The sequence below is a fragment of the Myxine glutinosa genome, chromosome 5, assembly GCF_964187855.1.
Source record: "Myxine glutinosa chromosome 5, kmMyxGlut1.1, whole genome shotgun sequence".
Lineage (NCBI taxonomy): Eukaryota > Metazoa > Chordata > Myxini > Myxiniformes > Myxinidae > Myxine > Myxine glutinosa.
In genome coordinates, this window is record NC_136265.1 from 187,058,033 (window position 1) to 187,084,198 (window position 26,166).

The 26,166-nt window shown below is 43.1% G+C and overlaps 1 long non-coding RNA gene and 1 pseudogene across 1 annotated transcript; one reads left to right on the plus strand and one right to left on the minus strand.

The window, feature by feature from the left end:
• The first annotated feature begins 929 nt into the window (after positions 1–929).
• LOC137428190 (uncharacterized) lies at positions 930–3,946 on the plus strand. The gene is made up of 2 exons (XR_010984653.2): positions 930–987; positions 3,349–3,946. It is a non-coding gene; the product is annotated as an uncharacterized LOC137428190 (long non-coding RNA).
• A 7,284-nt stretch (positions 3,947–11,230) lies between these two features.
• On the minus strand, positions 11,231–12,430 carry LOC144892466 (28S ribosomal RNA; annotated as a pseudogene).
• Between the last annotated feature and the right edge of the window lie 13,736 nt (positions 12,431–26,166).

Genomic DNA, 26,166 nt, shown 5'->3' on the forward strand with positions numbered 1-26,166 from the left:
GTCTCTGGTTCCCTTATCCAAAACCTTATTTGGCTCTCTCTTGGCCAGCTTTCTGTGTTGAGCGACTGAGAGCACTTATTTCTGTTCAAGAGGTCAAATGCTCTGACCTGCTCAGGGAGAATTTGCAGCCTGTGTGCAGTGAACTGAACATAGGCTATTTTTGATAGACAGATGGCAGTCCAAGAGCGGTACACATTCTGTCTTGTATTCTATTGCTCTTGTCTCATTTGTAAAGTAAAACATATTCCTTTTACTTTGTAAAGTAAAACATATTCCACTTTAAACAAGATTACATTGAGATATATTCTAGCAATATTGTCAATATGAATATTTATTCCCTGACATATCCCACTGGTAGACTGGATCTGGATCAGAACCTGAACCAAAATCGAATCGGCTTGTTCGTGTCAACTACCCAACTCACCCACCAAGTTTCGTCATAACCCGTCCACAACGTTTTGAAATATTGTGCTTCACAGTACTAACAACTGTACATCCTTTTTGGACCCATCTCTCAATTGTAAAGAATCACTTTTTAAAATTCTAGTACCCAGGATGTTCAACAAAATCTCGTCAATTCGTCCTTGGCACACACACCCAACCTGTCCACCAAGTTTCTTCCGGATCGGTCTGTAACTTTTTGAGATATCCTGCTCATAAACAGTTGTGATTACATTACCTTCCAGGGGTGGATCAAAGAATTTCAAGACGGGGAGGTGCATGAAACGATAGCGCTGGGGGGGGGGATAAAAGGGGGGTCTGGGGGTCCTCCCCCAGGAAATTTTAAAAAATTGATCGTCAGAAACGGCATTTCGTGCGTTCTTGGAAGTTTCTGCAGTTCCTTGTGATCTTCCCTGGTTCAGCAGATTCGCACTGCCTGCACCCTCACCTGGATCGAATGGGGGGGGGGGCGGTGCGCACCCCCTGCACCCCCCCCTGGATCCGCCCCTGCCTCCATCCACCTTCGGTGAACTCCAACTTGGCATGGTACGGTACTGAACAAAGCAATTCTGGACTGACTGTTCTTCCTTTCCTCTTGCTCTGTCCCTCTGCTTTCTCATTTAAATATTAGAGAAAGAACATTCCAGAAAGTCTCCCCCCTTTCAACATGTGTATGTAATTATTTCTGAGAGTGGAATTGTACATTCTGTAGTATCCAATATCCATCTGACCATCACATTGATCTGCAACAGTATTCTTGGTGGAACTTGTTTGAAAACAATCAAACATATATTGCCTTTGGTAGCATAACACCTTCATATGCCATTGCTGAAACAGCTCGCATCCGGTTTGAAGACCAAAGGAAGATACTTGATCTTAATAATCTTCTTGGAACGCCAACATCACAACCACTGCCAGATTATTGGCCAAAGTCCACACATGTGTTGTCTGGAAGAGAAATAGCAAGTGCTCCAAGCATCATGGTTCACAAAACTAGGTGTAAGATACTGGATTGCCCTATGTCCAAAAGAAGAATGAGTCATGTGCCGTGCTTTTCAACTGACGATGTGGTCATACAGAAGAAGTAGAACAACGGCGCTCGGTAGATATTCTGCAGCATAAAATCTGCTTGGAACAATCTACTGAAAGTATATGACTGTGAGAGCTGCAAGAACCTTAATAACTTTCTTGAAAGTGGTAATGAAAGTGCTAATACTGATCTTATCATTGAGATTCACATCTGAAGATCTGGAGGCATGTGCACGCTGTGAACCGTTTATGACTTTATGTCCTTCACGAGATGTGAAGAAGGCACATCCGGCCATGCCGTTGCTGAATGCAAGTTCTGAGTGAGTTGCGGCGATTTGTTCTGTCGTCTTGGACAAGCATCCACAGCTATCCCTTCGGAACCCTGTTGGCCTGGCATGTGATGGCAGTGGTAATATGTTGGGCTGAATAAGTGGAGCAGCAGAACTCATTAAGGAGACTGTAGGACTCATCAATACCTTTCACTGCTTTATAATCATCAGCTGAATCTGCTGCTGCCAAGAAACCAAGATCTCAACTATGTTTGTTGATTTTTGAGGGGTTTTGTCTGTTATTTTCCTAATCATTGAAGTGTCTTGACATGCTCAAGCACAAAGAGAAGGAGTTGCAACCTGCTTTTGCAAGTGCGTAGTTAATAAGCATTTATCCGAACAGATGGATCCAACAGATTGAGGCATTTTGCATCCTTGGGTTGCTGTCCCCAAGAGCTGTAAGTCAAGTGATTCCAGAGACAAAACAGAAGTTAAAGGTTTGCCATCTTAAAACACGTCTTGTGACTTGCTTCTGCTATTTGTAGTTGTCAAACATGGCATGAGCGCTCTAAGCAAGCTAACCAATGAGACTAAGCAGATCACAATCAAGAGGTAAAAGGGATGTGAATCAGTCCATGAGACCTTCTATGAAGAGGCCAGACAAAAGTGGGTTCCTGTTGACTGGTGATGAGGATGAGCATCTCTGACAACCTCTTTAAGCGAAACGGCAGAAAACCAGGCTCATCCCACCAGCCGAAGATGCAAAACTACTTTCTACAGGCAGTAACTCCCATTTCTGGATCATTTAATGAGTAAACGTAAGCACTTCCAAGAGTTAGGGGTATAAATTCTGGAATATATGTGATTCCTGCAGTCCTCATAAAGCTCATAGAGACAAAACAAAACCAGATGAAAATAAAAACCAGAAACAAAACCAGAAAGACAAAACCAGATGATTTGGCAAGAAATTCCTTTGCATAAATCAAGAAAAAACAGAAACAAAAATGCTCTGACCAGACATTTTGTAACAAAAAGGTGTCCACCTACTAGAAATTGCAACAGAATTAATTTTACCACCACATGTCTCAGAAATGTCCCGAGAATGACATATAAAAAGTCCTAAATCCCAGTGGTGAACACTGCCATTTTGCATAAATTCAAGATGGCCACCTCAATATCAGGATTCAACAGTTTTGACCACATATTGTTTTCAAATCAATCATTTTCCATTATTTCAAGATGCCAATCTATGTAGTATGAACTATAAATAATATAGAAATAACTTATAGTACAATACAGGTGTTTTATTAGCAAAAAAATCAATCAAAATGGCTGCCAAAGTATCCCGATTTTATTAATGATCATTTAATAGTAATCAATTTAAGTAATTGTAGACATGTCTACACACACTAGAGCTGATCTTATACATGTGACCATAGATCCCACCAAATATAATCTACGATGTGACCACCACCGTACTACAATATCATCGTATCGTTAGCGTATTTTGATTTTGTAATGACTAAAAATGTCAGTGTTTACTACATGCTGACTATTTTCTTTTAACGGTTGACAATGATTTACCATCATCTGTTTCATCATCCTCCAGGCTTGTCACATCGGAGCGTAGACCTCTGCACATCCTGTGGACCAATCTAGTCCGTGCTTTCTACAGGTACACTGTCTGGTGCTACGCCCAATTTTACCGAACCACCTGCAGCAGTTCTATTGCGGTCTGTTTCCTTGTCTGTTAGGACTGGCAGGTACTTCCCACCTTGTTCGTACCATCCCCGGTCCTCTGGCTTCATATGGTCTCTGTGCCTCCATCCACTGCTGCACTTGCAGGTGGACGTGTGCGCTGTGGAACTTGGCAGCTGCTGACGTTGAGGGGAGCACCTCTGCGTGCATACATGATGTACTACTGCCTACCTTCAGGTAGAAGTGTTGCAGTCTGAAGAAATCCAGGTTATCACCTTATTGCCCTGTGTATCAGGAGACTATGGTATTTTCCCTTGCTGCTATTACATCTGTTTTTTTTTTGTGCTGTTTGGATCTCTGAACACTTGAGCCTGACAAATATCGTCGTGGCCATCTTGGATTTACACAAATTAGGCAGTTCCACGATTTGGATTATGGAGGACTTTTGGTATGTTTTATATGAGCTTTTCTGAGATGAATTGTGATAAAATAAATTATGTTGCAATTTGGGTTGTGTCATTCCATATTTTGCCTGGACTAACTGGAAAGCCATGTGGGCAAGAAACATCGTACCAGAAAAAGACCTACCAAATGACTCCAAGAGCAGTTTAAAGAACTGCATTGCCCTCCAGTTCCATTTCTGTGCTGCGCAGGATACTCTTCACACTTCCTGTGATAGCATGCACAGCAGGACATTGCAATTCAACATGACGACGAGACTGAAAACTTACCTCTGGTCAACAATGAAGAGTGACCGGTTGACTGGTCTTGCCCTCATGAACATTCATTGTGAAATTGTCCATGTGATCACCTTCATGAAATTGTAAGCATATCTATCATACTAAAACACGCCATTTGTGTCTGTCTGATGAATTTTTGATGCCAACACATTCTGTCATTACTTATCCAATCTCAACCAAGCTTGACAGGATGACCAAGGGTTACATAATGAAGGTTGTAGCGCATTCATTTGCCCCCCTCCCCAAGGGGGTTTTCTCTCCCCAAGCGAGTTTGCCCGCCATTGCCGTCAATGGGGTTGCACGTTGAGGTGTATATAAATGTTAAATTAGCTTTATCGTGGCGTTTTTCCAAAGACGCTTTTAATAACAAAATTAATGATAATCGCATGTTGTTAATGTTATTACAAAACAATATTAATACTAATAATGTCCCACTTCCCCAAAGCGTTTTTCCTGCAGTGATAACATGTATAGCTTTATCGTTATAATGGCGTTTCTGTGGGAGGAAAAGGAAGTAAAAATATTACACACCACAAACATGTATGCTTAGCTTTTTAAACAGTTGCTAATGCTCTTTATAACACCAAATGAAGAAATTTGGAGGAATCCCGACATCCGTGAAGTAAGGCTAACTTGCAGAACTGAGCGAAGATCTACTGTACTCTATATAACCCACATATGTTGGGTTAATAACATGGCCCTTTCTGCCGCTACCGTGGCATTTTTCATAGTGAACTTTTGAAACTCGCTCCTGCTGTTTCATACGAAACTGAAAGGGAGAAGCTTGGGTTGCGCTCCTTTACCGAGCAGCTAGCTAGCACTGGCCAAGCCAGCCGTTCCTTAACGGTTTTGAATGGAGTGCTTGCTCAAATGCTTAAACGACTTGGTGCTCTCTCCACAAGAAACTTTGTAAATGAGCACACACCCAAAGTTACCCGCCCATAGATCGACTGTAATCTGCATACCCCAAAGAGGAATGACCCTTTTTTCCTCTCCCGTAGTGAGTGGGTGCACTATTGTTTTAAAACAGGAGTGTCTGTCTGTCTGTCTGTCCATCCCAAAACTACTCCCTCAGACTTAGGGCTGGCCCCGCAAAACATTCTGTGGAACGTTTTGGGGTCCCAGCAGGTGTCGTAAATTTATGATTTTAATGAAATTTATGATTGTCGGTAGGTGGTTTCATAAATTCCTCAACAAATTTATGATTTTGAAATACCATTGTTACGGTGTTGCTACTGATCCGGAAGTGAACAAGATGACGACGATTCGCCGATTTGACAATATCTCAATCCAATCATGATTTAACATATTTTGATATTGTATTGAAAAAGCTTCCAGACCTCACTTCAAGATACGAGGCTTTATTCAAATCGATCTTTGGCATCCCACACAACAGGCAATAATTTCATCAGTCCTTTTCTTCTTTTTTTTTGTATACAAGATCGAGGCTCGTGAAAGAGCTAACTAACATTAATCATGCAAAAAGTCAAACCGACACATAAAACACAAAATAAGGGGAGCGGTAGACAAGATGGGGCGAGAGGGGGAAGGACACAAACACAACATTTGAGAGCAAGGACATCGTGAGAACTGTGGGAGGGAGAGGGCTTGGGGGGAGGTCCTACAAATCTAATAAAGCATTATAAAGCAAAGTCAAGCAGTTTAAACATTAGTCATGAATCCCAGTCACTTACCAATAAGATCCAGCGCTCATCTCTGCATAACTCATTCAGCAGACAAGATACTGACCCCTCTCTGACCGAGCGCTCGCCCCTAAATAGGCATCCAATATGCCCCACGCCTACGAAGGCTCTTCTTCTTCATTCTCACCACAGATATATTAATACTTATAGTATTAATTTGAGATTGAACTAATACTGTTTGGAATAAAAATATAGAGATATCGAGTTTAAAGCAGAATGAGGAAATGACGTAATGGTTTCCATCCGTGACATTCGCGGATTCCCCGTTTGCAGTTTCACCATTGTTTGGAAAAAGCAACATTAAGACTGGGTACATTTCTTATGCAAGTCATTCACGAACCGGCTGTCAATGCCTGACATGCGACTGAAGGTGGCACAGGAATGTGGAATTTATTGGTTCATGGTTTAGCATTTGCCGTTTCCGCATTGTTTGTTTGCTCTTGGCTTCCCACCTGTGCGTAGCGCGGGTACATCGCGAGTTCATAAATACACATCCCCAGTATTTTGAATACATTGTGCTTTAACCCTGTTCACAAAGTCTGCACTCAATCTGTCAAAGTTATCATCCTCTCCATGTCACCACATCGCTACAAAATTGCCATTGATGTTGTTGTATCTATTGTACTGCTAGGTCACCACCACTTCTGCATGTGTGGACAATATTCCATATTTTTAATTGCATTCCTGACAATATTGTACACTTCTGTCATAATAATATAATCGTTCTTTGCAATCGCTGAAAGCTCCACAGAACTGCTGATGCGCACACAAATGTCCATCACATAATTGCAATGATCACTGCTGTCTAGAAATTGCAAAGTTCCACACCAACAGTTATGCCTAAAATATTCTGAGCCATTGTTATAAATTAAAATGCAATTAATGGCAATTTTCTGAAATTAAATAAAGATGCATTAGACATGTTCATCAGTGGATTGCCATCTGTTTTCAATAGGTCTTGATGGTAAGACACGACATCCTTATTATTTGTCCATATTACAAATATGTAACTGTGCACTTCACATGAACCACCTTTAGAGGCCATTTTGTGCACTTCACATGGATTCAGCAATTTACATTTTAAAATATATTTTTATATTAATCTAAGTCTCATGCAGTAGTTTATAAATAAATCACATGGAGAACACAGACAAGAGCAGACATCAGTGTAATTCTATATGAACGAGCCATGCCGGTCCGTCACTTCGCTGATGCATTTAATCAAAAGTCGACATGGTGCACTTCATAGTCATATTTCATGTCTATTTGTGATCCTCAATGAGGATGTAAAATGAAGTGAAACACGGGAAAAAATAATCTTTTATGATACACAGGTACCTCTGCCAGGTTCTGTTTTCACCCCTGTCTGTCTGTCTGCGCAGGATAACCCAAAAAGGTTGTGGACGGATTCTGAAGAGACTTGGTGGACAGGTTAGGTGTGTGACAAGGACGAATTGATTAGATTTTGAGGAAGATCTGGATCCGGATCTAGAATTTCTTAAATGATTTTTCACCACTGAGCAATAGGGCCAAAACTGACATATAGCACGATATCTCAAAAAGTTACGGATGGATTCGGACGAAACTTGGTGGACAGTTTGCGTGTGTGACAAGGACTAATCGATTAGACTTTAGTGAAGATCTGGATATAATAATTTTAAAAGTGATTCGCAATTGGGTGATGGAGCGAAAAAACGACATATACAGTGACCTCCATAAGTATTGGAACAGTGAAGTGAATTTTTTTTTTAATGCTATATACTTAAGAAATTTGGATGTTAGATCAAAAGATGAATATGAGGCAAGAGCACAAAAAGTCAGCTTTTATTTATTGGTATTTCTATCAAAGGGAGGCGCGAAGCGCCCCTTCCTTTATATAAGGGATCGTTTCTCTGTCTTAGTACACCTGCAGACTCCGTCCGGGAGGGGCAGGAAGGGTCATTCCTCTTTGGGGTATATAGATTACAGTAGATCTATAGTCGGGTCTCAAGAACATTGGGTGTGTGTTCATTTACCAAGTTTCTTGTGGAGAGATCGCCAAGTGGGTTAAGTATTCGAGCAAACACTCCATTCAAAACCGTTAAGGAACGGCTGGCTTGGGAAGCGCTGGCTAGTTGCTTGGTAAAGGAGCACAACCCGAGCTCCTCCCTTTCCTTTCAGTTTCGTTTTAAACAGGAGATAATTTCAAAAGTTCGCTACGAAAAACGCCACTTTAGCGCCAGGAAGGGTCATGTTATTAACCCAACACTTATGGGGTACCTAGAGTACAGTAGATCTTCGCTCAGTTCTGTAAGTAAAACCTACCTCACGGATGTCGAGATTCCTTCACATTTCTTCGTTTAGTGATATATAAACAGCATTAGCGACTGTTTAAAAAGCTAATCATACGTGTTTGTGGTTCATAATATTCATTACTGTTCATTAATGTTCATTACTTCTGGGAGAGGCCGTTGCTCCCACGAAAACGCCATGACAAGCCATTTATATACGTTGACTCACCGGAAAACCCCCTTGGGGGAGTTCGGATATTATTGGTATTAATATTGTTTTGTAATAACATTAACATTACGCTATTATTGTTAGTTTTGTTATTCGAAGCGGCCTTGGAAAAACGCCACGATAAAGCGACCTTAATATGGCTATACACCTCAACACGCAACCCCATTGACGGCAATGGTGGGGAAAACCTGCTCGGGGGAGAAACCCCCCTTGGGGAGGGGAGCAAATGAATGTGCTACAACCTTCATTATGTAACCCTTGGTCATCCTGTCAAGTTTGGTTGAGATTGGATAAGTAATGACAGAATGTATTGGCATCAAAAATCCATTAGACAGACAGACAGAAATGGCGAATTTTGGTATATGATGCAGCTTTAACATGAATGAATGCGTTTCTCGGCTTCTACGAGACGAAATGGGCTGCAAATTGCAGAAGTAAATGCATCGATTGGGTGCAGCTGCATGAAGAATTAACTGTATTTTATTTGCCAGATGTAGGGCAACAGTGTGGCCTCCTACATTTGGCAAATAAAATACATTTAATTCTTCATGTATCTGTACGAATCAAATTGGCGCCCCTTTATATGAACTTTTCAAGAGCATTCACGTTCCGGTGCACCGGTTCACGTTCCTCCTAAGAACACAAGGGTAGTCCAGCATGCACACGATATTTTTTTATTGCCCCTTATTTGTATTGTTTGGCATTTTCTACAAGCTATGGAATATCCTTTCTTTTCTATACTTTGCCACATGGTATACATACCCTTATATAAAGGGGCCTTCTCCATGCCTCTTCCCAATAATTGTTTTTTCCGATAGTCCTATACACACACACACACACACACACACACACACACACACACACACACACACACACACACACACACACACACACACACATATATATACTAGCTTGGCTCGGCTCGCTGCGCTCGTCTCACCAAGCGGCGATACTGAGGAACGGGCTTATTTTAGCTGAGGCTAATGACTGTACCCGAGTTGCTGTGTTGTCATGATTTTCACCAATAATAATATAAACAATTACTTTACACAAATGAAGATTGCAATGAAGATTTGCAATGAAGATTTAGGTTGAATGTTTTTTTTTCAAGAAAGAACCCCTCAGCACATACATAGGGGAGGGGTTGGTGCAGACTGGAAGTTTGGGACGATTACACCTCACCACCACGTAATTCAAAACACCTCACCACCAAGTAATTCAAAACACCGCACCACCACGTAATTCAAAACACCTCACTACCACGTATTTCAAAATACCTCACCACCATAAAACACGTAATAAAAACACCTCACCACCACGAAATTAAAAACACCTCACCACCACGAAATTGAAAACACCTCACAGCCATCAAGCACGTAATAAAAACACCTCACAGCCATAACACACGTAATAAAAACACCTCACCACAACGAAATTAAAAACACCTCACAGCCATAAAGGCCACCTTTTCCCTTCACTCATTGCAAAGCCCCCGTCCTGTCGGCCTGTAGACGGACGGTCGACCCGGGCGGCAAGCAGAGCAGGAGCGATTTCCCATCAACGGCCTTTGCATTAGTCCCAAGCTTATGCCAGTCTGATAAGCTTATGCCAGTCCCATATACACACATACAGTATACACATATATATATATATACACAGTACGAATGCTCCCGGCAATCTCAAACCTAACACCGATGGGAAACAGTGCAGGTAAAATTAAGAGCACCGGGAGTCAACATTACTATTGCATCTTAAGGCGCGGTATGAGGATGAAGCGTATAGTTACTCCCGCCATTTACCCGCGCTTCTGTGAATCTCTTCACTTTGACATTCAGAGCACTGGGCAGAAATCACATCGCGCCCACACTTGCTCACCGGCCATCGCGATGCTCTGTTTTAATTAAACAGTCGGAATCCCCTTGTCCGCACCGGTTCTCAGGCGACTGTCGGTCGCCGGCCGAGGCGCACGCGCGCACCCGAGCCTCGCACCATCGCACCTTTGCCCGTCGACCACACGCACGAGCGGGGAACCGCCGCGAGCAACGAGTTCACGATGCAACGCGCCGGCGTGAGAACGCCCGCGGGAGCGGAAGGGGGCGCGGCACGTGGCGAGTCCGGGCGGACCGCACACGCGCCGCAGCCGGAGCGCTCCACGGGGAGGCAACGGCTCACGTTCGCAACAGAGTACCTCGCGCTCCGGGACCGCCGCCGGGCCGATCCGGCCCAGGACGCCCGACGCCGACGCGCCGCGAGAGGGCGCAGGCCCGCCGGCCGAAGGACGGGGCAGGGGACCCGGAAACCGGCACCGGCACCGGAGAGTTTCCCGCCGCCACCCGAGGCGCACGTTAGACCCCCGACGAGACGCGTGCGGTGACGGTCCGAGCGTCGTGCCGCAAGCGCCGACCGCGGCTCTGCCGGCAGCACCAAGAACCATCGCCCCGCCGCGACCACGGTTGCCCGCGGAGGACGACGGGACGGGGAGGCTCGTGGGAGCCGGCGGGGATGCGCGACCGACAACGACGACGAGCGCAGGGGCCGGCGCGCGTGCCATGCGCGGCGCTCGACAAGAGCCACGATGGGAGGGACGGCCCCGGACACGGCACCGGACCGGGCCCCGAACGCACCGCCCGTGCCGGCGGTAGAACCCGACGCCATGCCGCGAGGCGCTGGTGGACCGGACGACGGGCCGGGAGCCCCATGGGCCCAGGAAACGGAGGCTTGCCCCGACCGCGAGCGCGTTCCCGTACACCGCTTCGCGCCCCGGCTCGACCGACCCAGCCCTCAGAGCCAATCCTTGTCCCGAAGTTACGGATCTGGCTTGCCGACTTCCCTTACCCACATTGTTCCATTGCACCAGAGGCTGTTCACCTTGGAGACCTGCTGTGGATATGGGTACGGCCCAGAGCGAGATTCAGTCATCGCACCCGGATTTTCAAGGGGCGGCGAGGGGCCGCCGGACGCCGCAGGAGCCGCGACGCTCTGCAGGGCGTGGGCCCCTATCTCGGGTAAAACCCATTCCAGGGCGCCCGTCCCTTCACAAAGAAAAGAAAACTCTTCCTGGCACCCCCGCCGCCGTCTCCAGGCGTGCTTTGCGTTACCGCAACGTTGGGAGGCCGTGGCAAGCGCGAGCCGTGCCCCGACCTTTCTCCGCACTCTGGGTTCGGGGATCTGAGCCCGATTCCCTTTCGCTTGCACCGGGGCAGATGGGAGCCCATCGCCCAACATCGTCCGTAAGGCCTTCGCCCGTCACTTAGGACCGACTCACCCATGTCCAAGCGCTGTTCACATGGAACCCTTCTCCACCTCGGCCTTCAAAGTCTCTCATTTGAATATTTGCTACTACCACCAAGATCTGCACCCGCGGCGGCTCCACCCGGGCCCGCGCCCAAGGCTTCAGCGCCACCGCGGCGGCCCTCCTACTCGTCGCGGCGTAGCGCACGGACGGCGCGCAGCGCAGCAAAGCAAAAGCAAAGTCACTGCGCGCCAACGGCTACATCGCCTGCGACGGCCGGGTATAGGCCCGACGCTCGAGCGCCATCCATTTTCAGGGCCAGTTGATTCGGCAGATGAGTCGTTACACACTCCTTAGCGGATTCCCACTTCCATGGCCACCGCCCTGCTGTCTCGACCAACCAACACCTTTTGCCAGGGCTCCGATGAGCGTTCACGTTCGGCGCCTTAACCCGGCGTTCGGTTCATCCCGCAGCGCCAGTTCTGCTTACCAAAAGTGGCCCACTGGGCAGCTCGCATTCTTCGCTCGTGCGCCCGCCGCCCGGAGACGGCGAACGCACGCGCCCGGCTCCGAAGACGCGAGCCGGGCGTCTTACCCATTCAAAGTTTGAGAATAGGTTGAAGCCGTTTCGGCCCCAATGCCTCTCGTCAGTCGCTTTACCGGATAAAACCGCATCCAGCAAGAGCTCCAGCTATCCTGAGGGAAACCTCGGAGGGAACCAGCTACTAGATGGTTCGATTGGTCTTTCGACCCTAATAAAAACACCTCACAGCCATAAAACACGGAATAAAAACACCTCACAGCCATAAAACACGTAATAAAAACACCTCACAGCCACAAAATTAAAAACACCTCACCACCACGTCATTTAAAAACACCTCACCACCACGAAAATAAAAACACCTCACAGCCATAAAACACGTAATAAAAACACCTCACAGCCATAAAACACGTAATAAAAACACACCACCACGAAAATAAAAACACCTCACAGCCATAAAACACATAATAAAAACACCTCACAGCCATAAAACATAATAAAAACACCTCACAGCCATAAAACACGTAATAAAAACACCTCACAGCCATAAAACACGTAATAAAAACACCTCACAGCCATAAAACACATAGTAAAAACACCTCACAGCCATAAAACACATAATAAAAACACCACACAGCCATAAAACACGTAATAAAAACACCTCACAGCCATAAAACACGTAATAAAAACACCTCACAGCCATAAAACATGTAATAAAAACACCTCACAGCCATAAAACATGTAATAAAAACACCTCACAGCCATAAAACACATAATAAAAACACCTCACAGCCATAAAACACCTAATAAAAACACCACACAGCCATAAAACACGTAATAAAAACACCTCACAGCCATAAAACACGTAATAAAAACACCTCACAGCCATAAAACATGTAATAAAAACACCTCACAGCCATAAAACACGTAATAAAAACACCTCACAGCCATAAAACACGTAATAAAAACACCTCACAGCCATAAAACACAGAATAAAAACACCTCACAGCCACAAAATTAAAAACACCTCACCACCACGTCATTTAAAAACACCTCACCACCACATAATTAAAAACACCTCACAGCCATAAAACACGTAATAAAAACACCTCACAGCCATAAAACACGTAATAAAAACACCTCACAGCCACGAAATTAAAAACACCTCACCACCACGTCATTTAAAAACACCTCACCACCAAGTAATTCAAAACACCTCACCACCACATAATTCAAACACCTCACCACCAAGTAATTCAAAACACCTCACCACCACATAATTCAAAACACCTCACCACCCAAGTAATTCAAAACACCTCACCACCACATAATTCAAAACACCTCATCACCAACTAATTCAAAACACCTCACCACCACCTAATTAAAAACACCTCACCACCACGTAATTATAAATACCTCACCACCACGTAATTCAAAACACCTCACCACCATGTGATTATAAATACCTCACCACCACGTAAATCAAAACACCTCACCACCACGTAATTATAAATACCTCACCACCACGTAATTCAAAACACCTCACCACCACGTAATTCAAAACACCTCACCACCACGTAATTATAAATACCTCACTACCACGTAATTCAAAACACCTCACCACCATGTGATTATAAATACCTCACCACCACATAAATCAAAACACCTCACCACCACGTAATTATAAATACCTCACCACCACGTAATTATAAATACCTCACCACCACGTAATTCAAAACACCTCACCACCATGTGATTATAAATACCTCACCACCACGTAAATCAAAACACCTCACCACCACGTAATTATAAATACCTCACCACCATGTGATATTAAAACACCTCACCACCACATAATTCAAAATACCTCACCACCACGTGATTCAAAACCACCACAACGTTATTAAAAACACTTCACAACCATGGAAACAAAAGTTTGAGGGAGTCGTTCAGTGACAACACAGACACTGCCCAGATGTGTCGATATATAGATAAATGACTGTACCCGAGTTGCCGTTTTGTCATGGTTTAAACCAATCATAATTCAAACAATTATTTTGCACAAATGTATTTGTAATATACGTGATATCACTTTTTATAAACAATTGAAGTTGAAAAAAAAAAAATTCCCCAAAATAATTCCACAAAAAAAAAAAAAAAATTGCAATTTTTTTTTTTTAAATACCTTTAGGACATACCGACGGGAGAGATACGTGGAGAGATATTTGGTACGATTTCACAAAAGTTTGAGAAAGTAGTTCAGTGACAACACAACACAGGACAGGACAGACGCTGCACAAATATATATATAGATATATATATATACACACACACACACAGGTTGAACCCCCTAATTTATACACATGGCGGCAGCATCATGTCATCAGGTCAGTGTGCTTCTTTGGCTAAAATTATATATATATATATTATAAATATATTATAAAATATAAATATATTATAAATATATTATACACATATATACACAAAGAATTAAGTTAAGCACCCCTACACAACGAATTAAGGTAAGCACCCCCTAATATATATTCTTTGTGTATATGTATACATTGGCATATATTCTAAGGTATGTGAGATCAAATAATGATTGGTATGACATTAGTTATTGACGTTATTGACGTTATTGACGTCACTTACACGTTATTGACATTACACGTTATTGACGTTATTGACGTTATTGACGTTATTGACGCAAAGATCGCTAGAGGTCTTCTCAGAACAATGACTGTACGTTAGAAAACATAAACGTCATCCACACTGTCCGTGATGGACCTATAGCTCCATACTTAAATTGAGGTGAAAATATGCCTAAAATTCCCAAAAAATTTCACCTTAAATTATTCAGAATAAAATATTGAAAACGGCATGATTGTTATGTTTTTATGTGACCATAATATCACTTCTCCAGAAAATATAGCAATATCATGGGTATATTACACTGTTTTGACGACAACAAACTTGTAATGTGCGAGGTTGTAAAAAAACGGGGGGGGGTGCTTAACTTAATTCTTTGTGTATATTATAAAAGGAGCCGTGTCTGTCTGTTTGTCATGTTATAACTTGAGAACGGATTAACGGATTTCAATAAATCCAACTACGATGGATTCCGGTAACTCCCGGGAGTTTTGTGATGAAAAAAAAAAAACGTTTACTTTTTTTCATCGGTACATGGACAAGCATGTCAAAACTGCAAATAGCAACACGTGACGTCGGTTATCCCTGCACGGAGAGCAGGATCTCCCAGGAATCCTTCCTTGTTAACTTGACATCAGATTTCAATGAAACCACTCTCAGGAAATATACATAACCACTTATCCCTCTCCCCACAAAGATGTTTCATCCACCACGTTGATTCCAAATCTGCACGAATCCAAATCATACAAATCATACTCATTTACTAGCTGATAATTGGGAGGAGTGCTCGAGATAAGAGGAACCAGAGAGCACACAGAGACAGGGGGCCATCAGATTGTTTTCTGGCCTGAAGCGTGCCTAATACGTACCCGAGACAATTTATTCAAAAGAAAGAAGAGAGGGGGATGGGGAGGGGGGGGAAATCTTTTCATTTTGATCTTCCTCTTAGTGTGTTGTATATTACTTGCAATTCAGCATCAAAAAAGGCTGCGATGAATATTCCTTTAACACTCTTCCTGGACACGTCCTAATATTATTTTTTCCCGATTTCTTTCATTTAATGTATTTTTTAACACCAAACAACAACCAAACCATGTTTAACCAAACAACAACCTTTTTGTTTTTTTCAATTACGCAAAGATTGGTGTTCCCATCAGCAAAGCGATGGGTCTTATATGCTAACATATATTATCTGAGACGAAGGAGTCAATATGTGATGCACAATGACAACGTTTGTGGTCTTTAAAATGCAATCTAAGGAGAGAAGGAGAAACATTTGACGTTTATGAAACTCAAATTTATTGAACAACAAGCAAACAGAATATTTCTATATTGCAATAATAAATTGAGACATTACCACGGTTTCATGGTATACAGTCAGGTGACAAAGTAAGTACACCCCATGTAAAGTTTTGACTTTTTCAACATATTTCAACATACAGCTATTTGATCTTCATTTCAACAATATTGATAGATAAAGGTGATATAATATAACAAATATCATGAAACATTTACATTTTGTAGTCCATTGTATAATTTAAATAAACATAAATGCAAATTTTGCATGTGGAAAAGGAAGTACACCCCTACATTTATCACTACTTCAAATACCTAAAATTCGAATCAGGTGCACCAGCTCAGGTGCAAATGATTAGAACATCGTTGGAGAGGATCTTGGAGCAACCTGTCTTATTTAAACCTCAGACATTTACTTTGGTTTGCTCTTTGTTGTTGAAGTGTGTGGTGTCACCATGCCTAGATCAAAAGAGCTCTCTGAGGCCTTCCGAAAGAAGGTTACAGGTGCCTACGAGTCTGGGAAGGGATTTTAAAAGATCTTCAAACAAATTGAAATCAATTATCCGATTGTCCGGAAGATCATCTACAAGTGGGGAAGATTCCAAACAACTGCCAACTTGTTCAGGCCAGGCCGCCCCGGCAAGTTCAGCCCGAGAGCAGACCGCAAGATGCTGAAAGAAGTCTCTAAGAACCCCAGAATGTCATCATGGGACCTACAGGTAGCTCTTGCCACTGTTGATGTCAAAGTGCACGGGTCTACCATTAGAAAGAGGCTGCACAAATTTGATCTACGTGGGAGGTGTGCCAGGAGGAAACCTTTGCTGTCCAGAAAGAACATCAGGGCAAGACTAAAGTTTGCCAATGAACACCTCGGCATAGATCAGCACTTCTGGAACAATGTGCTCTGGACAGATGAGTCAAAGGTAGAGCTATTTGGCCACAGTACCAGGAGACATGTTTGGCGAAAACCAAAGACTGCATTTGACCACAAGAACCTGATACCAACTGCAAAGCATGGTGGTGGAAATGTTATGGTTTGGGGCAGCTTTGCTGCATCAGGGCCTCGGCAGCTCACCATCATAGAATCCACTATGAATTCTTCATTGTACCAGAGGGTGCTTGAGGATAATGTGAGGCCATCTGTCGGAAAGTTGAAGCTCAACCGAAGGTGGACCTTGCAACATGACAATGACACTAAACATACCAGTAAATCCACCAAGGAATGGCTGAAAAGAAAGAAATGGAGGGTTCTGGAATGGCCAAGTCAAAGCCCGGATCTAAATCCCATCGAGATGTTGTGGGGGATTTGAAACGAGCTGTGCATGCAAGAAACCCCTCAAACATCGCACGGCTGAAAGAATTCTGCATGGAGGAGTGGGCAAAAATTTCTCCTAGTCGATGTCAGAGACTGGTAGACAGTTATAAGAAACGCCTACTTGAGGTTGTTTCTGCCAAAGGGGGCAATACCACCTATTAGAGCCAAGGGTGTACTTACTTTTTCCACATGCGAAATTTGCATTTATGTTTATTTAAATTATACAATGGACTACAAAATGTAAATGTTTCATGATATTTGTTATATTATATCACCTTTATCTATCAATATTGTTGAAATGAAGATCAAATAGTTGTATGTTGAAATATGTTGAAAAAGTCAAAACTTTACATGTTTTGTAAAGTACATGTTACATGTACTTACTTTTTCACGTGACCGTATATGTAGACCATCATCAGGATTTTTTTTATTCTCCTGACAACGCCAGCCCAATCGTTAACAATAACGCGTGTTCATATCATACGGAGCAGAAGATGGGCAGAATCCACCATAAATCGATTCACGGAACCATGCTCTCTGTCCCTAATTGACAAGGCTGAATGAAATGTTTGACAGTCTGGAAGAGGCTTCAGAGGTTGAAGTGATAGCCGGTTTGAATGTGGTGATAGCTGATCATACAATGCTTTGGCTCCTTTACAAATCCCACATTCCCCACTGGGCCACTTAAGTCGAAGTGATGCCTCTTTCACAAACACATGATGCATTAATGTTTGCAGAATTTTTTTTTCTCTCTCGACAAGAAAGCATTTATTTCTGCTCGACAAAATGTAAAGCTCTAATTTGCTGGAAGTGAGACCGTTCAACATTATTCAGTTGCACAATGAACTCATTCCGCTGAGGCCCATTAGTGGATAGTTTTTAATTTGTATTATTTCTCAGATAAAGGAAAAAATTGTGCATACCCCGAGTGTACTCCTACTCTCAAATCTCTGATCTCTAACTTATATCAGCCAGGAATGTGTGGTAGGAATCTTTTTGGCCTACTTTAATGACGCCTAAATATACTTTTTAAAATGTTATGTTTATATAGGAGGGTTAGTATGTAGTTATAAAGGCTTAACCATATTATTTGGACTTTTTGAACGCTGTATTAAGGACCTGTGTTGGGGTAAGGTTATCTGTTGGAGGTATTTCTTTCACCCCACTTGCCCAGTTCAGTGTACATGGTAATTGCATTGGTGGGGGTTAGTTTCTAGTGTACAATAACTAATTGCCGTGAAGCGTCGGTCGACCCACGTGACCACATGTCTCTTGATTGCGTGCTGTTTGAACGTCAGTTGCACCGTGACTACGTCTATGAATTACATACTATTGGAACTTACCGTTTAAACCTTAAGACCATTAAGACTGATGAGACCCCTTGACTCTTTATAACGTTAGATCCCTTATACCTTTTAAGACCATTTTTGTCCCTGTAGATGCCTTAGGCACTTTAGACCACTTGCACCTATTAGACCCCATTGACCCTTCAGACCTTTTAGACCCCTTATTACCCTAACCACTATTGTAACCTACCCTTTCTTTGTTTATTTTGTTGATATTACCCTTTTGTTTTTGTTTGTTTTGTATACAACATCGAGGCTCGTGTAAGAGCTAACATTGATCACAAAAAGACAACTGACACATAAAACATAAAACATATAATAAAGGCAGCGGGAGACAAGATGGGGAGAGAGGGCGAAGCACACAAGTACAACATTTGAGAGCAGGGACATCGGGAGATCTGTGGGAGGGAGAGGGCTTGGAGGGAGGGGGCTTGGGGGGAGGAGGAGGCGTGGCAAGGGGGGTGGGGGGTGGAGAGGTAAAAAAAAAACATGGACACAGGTAGGACTTCCAGGAAAGAAGTCGGTATTTCAAAAAAGTGGATCTGGGGTGAATTAACGGGAGTAGAAAAGATCAAGCTTTTGGATGGGGGAAGATAGATGGTGGTGAACAGCTGTTTTAAAGACCTGGAGGGAGGAGTGGGATTTAAGAGAGTGAGGGAGTTTGTTCCAGAGGCGGGAGAAAAGAGGAATGAAGGTGAGCAGAGAGTCTTGATTTTGGCAGTTTAACCATAAGAGGGTTGCTGGCAGATCTTGTGCGACCTGTAGGAATATTTGGGGGACAGAGCACATGCAGAGCTGGGGGAGCAAGGCCGGAAAGGAGTCGGTAGAAGACAGACCTTAGACTTTAGACCTTTAGAACCCTTAAGATTCTTAAAGATTCCTATTAACCCATCAGATCCCTTCAACCTCTTCAACCCTTTAGACATTTACATCCTTTAGTCACTTTAGACCCATTTAGACGCACACCACACACGCATCTCTAGGGTCTTCTATCCACCAACCAGTGGTCGCTAATCCCTGTAAGTTATCCATCAAATGTATGTGACAATATATACTTTCTTGACGTTCTGATACTTACAGGCGCTCCACTCATTCATCTGTGAAAGAGTTCGCCTGTTAGTGTTCCTGTCTGAAGTCTTTGTTTTTGATGCGGGTACACATACAATACTCCCATTGTCTATTACAGTCCTTGGGATCCTCAGAAAAGGTACACCGATGTCCACGAACATCTTCGCCACTGTATGCGCTTTACGCAGAAGCTCCTCCATGACATGAAGATTTCCATAAAAATAAAAAATTAAATGAAAAATTATACGTTGTTACTAAATCAACATGCCGAGAAGACCTCTGGCAGCGATGACATGCTCACCAGGCGCACTATGGACCGAATGACACATGCTGGATGGCATGACGTGTCTTCACACCTGTTCTGCCCACATGGTGTTTCAGCGTGGCATTCACACCCGGTTGTTGAATTGCGCAAACTCCCTTTAATAAAGGACAAACTGTTTTGCTTTCTTTCAGTTTGAAAAACCACGCTGACATCACCAAGGAACGTGTTGCCTTTTCTGGGTAACATAATGTCCATCATGAATCACCGAACAGCTGCAGGTATACACTCCACATTGTTGAGCCATTGGAATGTCGGCCATGCACCTGGTGTGCCATCTGATTTAGCTATCGGAATCCGTAACCCTTTCATCATTGACGCCATATTTACAAGCTCTCTCTTTCTACCCAGTTTCTTTCTATTGAAACCATAAATAGCCTTACCTTGTCATTGCTTCGACCGCACACCTGAGGCAACTGTACTCGCGTCGCACGTGCACTGGAACCACCTTTTCAACTCTTTTGTTGCAAATGAAGAAAACAACATGTAGTATTATCATACAGGAAGTGGGATTGGTTGACTTACGGAAACTTTTCATTCATTTGTAGGAAAATGAACGAATATGTACTTGGGAAGTGGTGTCACCTTCAGCAGCCGAGGTTGCGCACAGTTGCCTGCACCTGCATTTCTGACACCAGCTGTACCTGTTTGACACATTGTGCAGCACTGTTTGGAATGATGTAGCTAAGGGATGCGGATTCCATTTTCCTCACCGACCGGCAACATCAGCAGCGGCAAATAAATCCTGTGAACTTTTTTCCCCCATGGAATATAAATCGATTAATAACCTTCAGACCTACGTGTGTGCGCACAGTGCACCTATTTTCAAAATGGCGCCTTCACATCCTTTCTCGACCAACATCTGGCCAGAAGTCCTTGATCGCGACCACCCGCAACATGTAGGATGTGGGAAGGTTACGTTTGCTCTACAAGGACCTTCTGTATCTTCCCTTCGCTCATTGGATAATTGGTGCCGTGGGACGTTCCGGGGCCAGGAGAGTGGACCAGGAAGAAGAAATGTTTGGTTTGGATCTTCCAGTGGTTGTTTTGGCTCCGCCATATGCACTATGAGCAGGAGCATCACACAACGAAATATTTCATTTTGCTGACTCTGAAATTGCGGAACTGTGAAAGTTTAATAAAAACAAATTCCATGGGCAGAGGAAAACAACTGCGCATGGTGTCGAGGGTCTTTAATCGTTTTCAAATGTATTCAATATGGTATCTTCGGGTACGAGGAAAGGAAAATCAAGATAGTCCGAACTCGGAGAGAGGGTTGGGGAAGGGGCTAACCAACATAAGAGGTTATTCAGGATTGCCTCACCTCTGAACTGTCTAGACCTGGGTTTGAATCCCGACCCAGTTATAAACTGTCATCCCGGGGTTTCACAGGCAGAGTGATTATTTAATACGCTGAGTTCAAATCACAAATTCCTCCATTGACTTCGTGAGTCGGAGTAGCAACCCCAACCAGGATTGTGATCTAGAAACTGCTCCAGCAGCCCCGCTCGGCCATAGCACATGGTACATTATCATGATAAGGCGATATATTCTTTCAATAGTACCCGTTCTGAAAATATCCCTGACCCTAACCCTAACCCTACCCTAACCCTAACCCTACCCTAACCCTACCCTACCAACTAACCCTAACCCAAACCCTAACCCTAACCCTAACCCCAACCCTAACCCTAACCCTACCCTACCAACTAACCCTAACCCTAACAACCCTAACCCTAAAAACCCCAACCCTAACCCTAACCCTAACCCTAACCCTACCCTACCAACTAACCCTACCCTAACCCTAACAACCCTAACCCTAAAAACCCCAACCCTAACCCTAACCCTAACAACCAGGATTGTGATCTAGAAACTGCTCCGGCAGCCACGCTCGGCCATAGCACATGGTACATGATCATGATAAGGCGATATATTATTTCAACAGTACCCGCACTGAAAATATCGAATGATGAAAGATCAGATGTAGCAGTTAGAAATGATCATATAATTGTCAAGTTTTATTGATTTACTGTTAAAAATCCCATCAAAAATGACAGGTTGGAACCATTTATTCGAGATGGTGCAGCCTCATGAGCGTGCCAAAGTCTGAAGCCTCGGCCTAGTGACAGGTGCGCTTATATGTTATTTTTTATTTATTACACATCCTACGGACATAAATGAACACTCGTTTTACTCTGCGAGCATTGCACATCACGTGCAGCGAATTTCACTTTCTTCAGAATACCGACTTACAATCGATGCTTGCAGGCGGAACCCCACGTTAACCTACTATGAAATGGATAGCGTACTCGCTCATTGATTCAACGCCCCATCTGCGAAGGACTCGGCCAACAGCTTGCCGTTGTGTGGTCAAAGTCCGACGAGGTAGCTCAAAGGCAAGTGTGCTACCTCTGCCGCCATATCCTAACTCTGAAGGCAACCTCTAATCCATTCACGTATGCAATACAACCAGCCTTGGTGTCATAATGGTGAGACCGTCCTGCTGAATCTGGGAGATCTGTGGTTGAAACCCCGGCCAAAGACTATTCAAATGGTACTTACTGCTTCCTTGGTTGACGCTGAGCATTGAAAAAGCCCAGAATATGGACAAACAACCATAAGTTGGTAATAATAGCGCAGGCTTTGATGGGCCTAACAGCCTTCTCCTATGTCGAAGTTCCTTGGGAGGGAACTCATATTATTATTATAATGATAGGCCATGTTGGTTGACATAAAATACAATTATGTAATAAGATACTTTTGAACGAAGCTATGGATATTGCATGATGAAGAGGAAGGAGGCGTGTCGGGATTTACATGATGACGTCATACTTGAATACTGATTAGAAATCTTAAAGGCCCTTGGAGGAAAGGAATATTTTAGCTGCAGTGTATCAAGTGGAGCGTGAGCCCCTGCCCTTGAGTAAACCCAGGGCACGTTCGCCAACAGAGTATGATCGAGTTACAGGTTTGAGCGGCAAGGTGGGAGCAGTGAATAATGAGTACACCTATTGCTCATTGGACGGCACACTTAGGGTCCGGTTGGTCTCCTGGGGAAAGATTATACATTCCCACAGCCCACGGCCCCACTCCGCACCACCACTATTCCAACCTGCAAGCACGCCCCACAAATCAAGTGAGTCGTGAAATTGACTACATTAGCCATGCAACATATTGTTACCCAGAGACTCGAAGCGAAAAGTGGGGTTAGCAACCGGTTAAAATCTGTCTGTCCGTCTATCCATCTTTTCAGTTTATGATCGAGGAACAACGTATTTAAATTGAATGTTATATTTGAACACGAATCGGAACATGTTGGCCGTTTTATCGTATATCGGCTCTGAATTTGTCCCAATCACGCATGCGCAGAGAGGAGTGAGATAATATGTCTGGCAGTCAGACAAAATTGAAAATCATTCCAAACAGGAAACTTACTGCTTTTAAAGAGGTCTTAATGGACACATAGAACAGGCACAAACAACTAATGTAATGTGTTAGATAGGGTGGTGTAATAGCTGATGGAGAAAATGGCGGTACAAAACGAAATTCATTTATTTATACACCGTTAAACCTCTGTAAACCTTTATTTGAATTGAATTATAAACTTGAACACTGCAGAACACAAATCGCCTTCCTAATACCTCCATAACCAAGTCATATATTGATATATAGCATAAGAGGGCATGGCAGGTGAGAGGGACAGTATCGGGATGAAGGTCAATTGGATGAAAATTGATTATTTTAAGTGATGCTGAACTTTGACCTTTTGATGAAATTATTAATTTGTCTTCTCCATAATCTAATAATAAAGTTTTGTTGAAAATTTGACGACAAAAGCTCAAATGGCAAAAAAGTTACGGCCCGGACAGACACACAGACACACAATTGATTGCAAAAACCAGTCTCCCGCTGAGTGGGGGATGGGCCGAATAGAGCAGCACTCGGTAGAGGGCATACCTACGCCAGGCTGAATGCTTTACATTTTGTATCCCATTGATAGGCCGTATCTGGATCCAGACATGCACCAAAATCTAATCTGCTTGTTCCTGTCCTATAACCAACTCATCTACATCGTTGTGTCATAACTAGGCCGCAAGTTTTTGAGTTACTGTATCATGCTATACAGGGAGTCCTCAATATAAGTAGTCCCATTATCCAGTTTTCGGTATATCGTTGTTGATGAATTATCACACTTTTCTGATATAATGTGTTTCGGTATAAAAATGAAAATTGTAAAAAACAATAAAAACAAGAAAGAGCAATCAGAGATTGCAGACCCTCGCCAGGATGTCTTTTCAGTGGTTTTTAAGACTTTCGTGTGAAAAACAAAGATGGCGGCCGAACCACGTGACCTATGACGTCATAATTTTTTATTTCTCCACTAATTTATCCCTAGATGACGCTCAAGAAATTTCATCTTGATCGGATGAAGTTTTGTACTTGTCGAATTATGACGTCATAATGGAGGCACCTATGACATCATCCTTAACATATTTTATTCCCCATGGAGAGTTCTTTACAATGAGCCATGTCTCAATCTTTTCTATGCAGCTCTTTCGGAGATATAGAGGTGCAAAGTTTTTCGGTTTTTCCAAGATGGCGCCCATACCACGTGACCTATGACGTCATAATTATTTTTAAAAAGTAAGAACGGTACCCGCCCTACGGGCAGGGCTTCAATTGGGGGACCCAAATGAAAAGGCAAAATATCAGAAATTGAAGGCTTTTTAAAATTTTAAACGATTTATATAAACATCCGTTAAATCATATCACACGCAAATCATCAAAATCTAAACAGTATTTGTAGAATTTCAATAAAAGCCACATCACTGTTCATATCGGTAAATATTATTCCATCGTGTTTGGAAAAATTGGAAAATTGGGCTCTCCAATATTCGATGTGTTCACGGTTTGAATTACGTAACATAATGTTTGTGACGATGTTGTCATTGTGACGATGTTGTGACGATGTTTGTGTTCACGGTAGTGTTTGGTGTGACGGTGTGAACGTAATAACGCAATGTTTTTTGTTTTTATTTTCGTAATCGTTTAATGAACGTTTAATGTTGAATGAACGTTTAATGAGCGTAAGAATGAGCGTAATGATCATTAAATGAATGAATGTAATGAATAATTCGATGTGAAGCGAAAGACGCCTCAGAGCTGTCACATTCACAATCGCTATGTCGTATAGCGATTTCGCTATTCACAATCGCTATGTCCCCATACGTGTTTCCTTCATTGTAAAAACTACCAAGTCAACAGTTAAAAGGATTTTGAGCCGATAGGTGTTACGGCCTTGGCAAGATCGATGGAGACCGCGATCTGTTAGCTTATACACCGCCCAAATAGCTATGTGGAATTCTGTCATGTCGAGACTAAACTCACGTCGTTTGAACTTTGGCAGAGGTCATTATTTACTTTTAATGATGTTTATATACGAATCAAAAAGAAGATAATTGTTTTTGGGTCGTCCTTTCCGCATATCTCGTGGGATTGTGAGTTGGAGAGACGATCGTGATGGCGGGGAGGGGGTTGGCATTCTCTCAAGCAGGGATTCAACCCATGTCCTTACAAAAGGTCTTCGTCCGAGGTCACCGAGTCCGATCGGTGCAGCCGTTTGTGCGGCACCCGGGAAAATAACGTTAAGCGGGAGTCCAAACCTGAAAATGCTGGAGGCCAAAGCTGAAATTGGAAAAACAATATACCCTATTTTACTCTAGGAGATCGCAGAATTAACCACCCAAAATATCGTTGCGATCAGTTGAGCTGTTTTTGCGGTACCTTCGAACGGACGGACGGACAGATGGACGGACAGACAGACGGATGGACATTTTGTAAATTATAGTAAGATTATAAAGGTGGAGTTGCACCTATGGTGGAAATTTTCTGTCAATCGGACCAACGGTTGCCGAGAAAATCATATTTATTCTGTGCGGATAAACAGACAAACAAACAAACAGACAAACAAACAGACAGACAAACAGACAAACAAACAAACAGACAAACAAACAGACAGAC